Below are 2,995 nucleotides of genomic sequence, written 5' to 3'. Positions count from 1 at the left end.
ATATATATATGCACTTAATATACTATATTTATTAAATATGTTAGACATGCACAAAACGAAATAATCGCTGTTATTCTTTGCGATACATCGAGGAATATTATTACATATTTTATATTTTAATATATTTTACATTGAATTTTGCATTCATTATACAGAGAAATGACTTACGTAATGCCTAAAAGATGTCGCTTCTCTTGCAAGATAAATGTAACAGAAATTACGAGTAACGATTGCTCGGCAAAGGCATTTGGCAAATTACAGTTGTCACGAATGTCACATTCGATGTCGCGTAATTTTACTTTATTCGATGGAAATTGTTTCGAGATTCGTGAAATGGTAGAAGAATGGATTACGCTCTCGATGATCCGCGCGGAGTGTTCTAAGTTACATGTTTTACAAGATGATCACACTTGACTGAAGTTACCCAGTCGACATCACTAGGAGATCAGATTCATCGAGAAGTCGTTGTATTACAAAAACAGGGCCAGAGATCGGTTAATAAAAAGTACACCTTTGTCATCGGAACGCGAGATCGCGGGATTGCCTTGTCAATGGAAACGCGATGGTACGGCAAGATATGTGATTTTTCGCGCTATCTCGCAACGCCTCGCTCCGATTATTTCACTACTCTCAAAATGGTAGTAGTGTCTCTTTATCACATTCAGCAATAAAATTTAATGTATATAAAAATAAAAAAAATTAAATTATTGTATAGAACGTTTGTATTCTTCGAAAACGGAATTGCATCGCATAGATGCATTTTTGTTGCTACTAGAATAATCATTTATCGTGTAACAAATAAACGTAAACACATACGTATCAATGTAATATTACGTTTAAAAAGAACTAAAGAACAATAAACAAGGTACAAAAGATTAGAAATATTAATAGATATAGATACATATTTAAATGTCGAATTCAGTTTCTTTCTTACGAAACTATCGTACTTTATTATTTCCATACGTTTCATCCTTTCCATTTGTATTGTTTCCTATATACAAAGATGATTTTATACTCGTATATTATTTCTCTAAACAGTAATGGTTGGCGAGAGGGAATACGCCATTATTACGTCATTGCGGTTATCTAATAGTGCCGAGAGGGAGAGATAAGGGTATTACCACCTCCAAGCCTTCTGCACGAATCTGTTCTCCTGATGAATAAACTTACCGTGCGCGTCGCGTGACACCACGCTCGCAAGTGACGCGCTGCATCACACACGCCTCATGTTGTCATTAGCGACGCATACCCCTAATTAATCCCGCGCAGTTTCAACTTGGCGTCTCGCGTTCTCGCGTCTCGCGTTACAGCGTTTCTCGTTCAATCGCTAGCATTTCCATAGGTCCACTCTCGTAGTAATTACAATCATAGCAATAATATCCATGAGTACATTAAATATATTCCTTTTCTCTCTCTTTCTCTCTCTCTCTCTCTCTCTCTCTCTCTCTCTCTCTCTCCGTTCAATTCTTTATGCTTTGCTCTTTTTGTCATTTCCGAACGTGTCATTCTTTTATGTATTATTCTCTGTATTTATATATTGATTTTTTGTTTTTTGTAAATTTTTATAAACAATTTTTTTTGTTCTTTATATCATGCTTTGATTTGTTTGTTCTTAGAGAAAACAGAGTAATAATAAACTCTCTCTTTTATTTCTCTTGTTAAAAGTATATAGATTTTTTTATATTTGTAACGTATAGAAATTATTACTTTAGCTGATAATGAAAGAAGGAATTTACGTAAACTCGTAAAGGTCAACCAAGCGGTAAAAACTGTTCTATTCTTATGCCGACTATAAGTGTAATAATAAGACAGAGGCGCCAGACATGTCTCAGGCATACCGTGTTTTATGCGGAGGAAGTTCTTGGCCATGTCTGGTCGGTTGACCAACGCGTATCTACACTCCTCGTTTTTCTCACATATTATTTTTACACATCATGCGTGCTATGCGAGACCAGTAAACATCAACTAACAGTAACATAATATTAACGTTATAATTTCACACTCAACAATATAGATGTAATGTAACTGTTATATTTAACAGTTACATTTACTACATTTACACGGCACTTTTAATTGGGTTTAATAATCATATATTTAATAATCATAAACATCCATAGTTATGAAACTGATCAATCACAGTTATTTTTTTCTTCAGAGAATCTACGATCTATTAGCCTGTTTCATAACTACGGATGTTATTAAATCTGATTAAAGGTACCTTATAAACGTAGTCATTTAGTATATTGACCATAAAATTATAACATTGATGTTATGTTATTATTAGTTGACGTTAAATCGGGTGATCATTTTTACCTTCTAACCGCATAATTATCCATATCGTCATCGTTATCCTCGTGATGAGATATTGACGAGCGACTACGTTAACGTCACGTGCGACATTCACGTGTATGCACGCGGACGGTATGTGAAGGAAGGGCATGGGAATACCGTCAGGCCTTCGAATTGGCGAACCGCTTAGCAAGGTAGCATCTTCGGCGAGGAAGTGATTCGCAAATTCGCATTACCACGCGCCTTCTTACCGCGATATCGTTCGCTCACATGCGTCGCGTGTGTAGTTGACGTTAAAGTGTCTTTCGTTCAATCAATAATGGCTGCATTCAACAGAGAAAGCAATTTTGCAACTGTTGTAAAATTCTTTAATATGATTAATTTATACGTCTAGATCCAGTAAGGAACTAAGAGTAAGAGAGATCAATCATATATTAGGTGTAGTAAAAAGAAATCCATTATTTTTGCATGAAATTGAATGGAAAAATAATTGATTTCTTTTTACTACATCTAATATTAATTACAGAATTTTATAACAGTTGCAAAGCAATTTTCTTTGCTGAACGCTATCAATGTCTCTATAGATTATAGATTTATTCTCGTAGAAATTGAAGAAGAGAATAATTACAGCTCTATATATAACAATATAGTGCTAGATCTGCCATGCTCTAATAACTGTATCATATTAAAGAATTACTATATGTAA

The sequence above is a fragment of the Atta colombica genome, unplaced genomic scaffold (assembly GCF_001594045.1).
Source record: "Atta colombica isolate Treedump-2 unplaced genomic scaffold, Acol1.0 scaffold293, whole genome shotgun sequence".
In the NCBI taxonomy this organism is placed as follows: domain Eukaryota; kingdom Metazoa; phylum Arthropoda; class Insecta; order Hymenoptera; family Formicidae; genus Atta; species Atta colombica.
Note: the sequence above shows the minus strand (reverse complement) of the source record.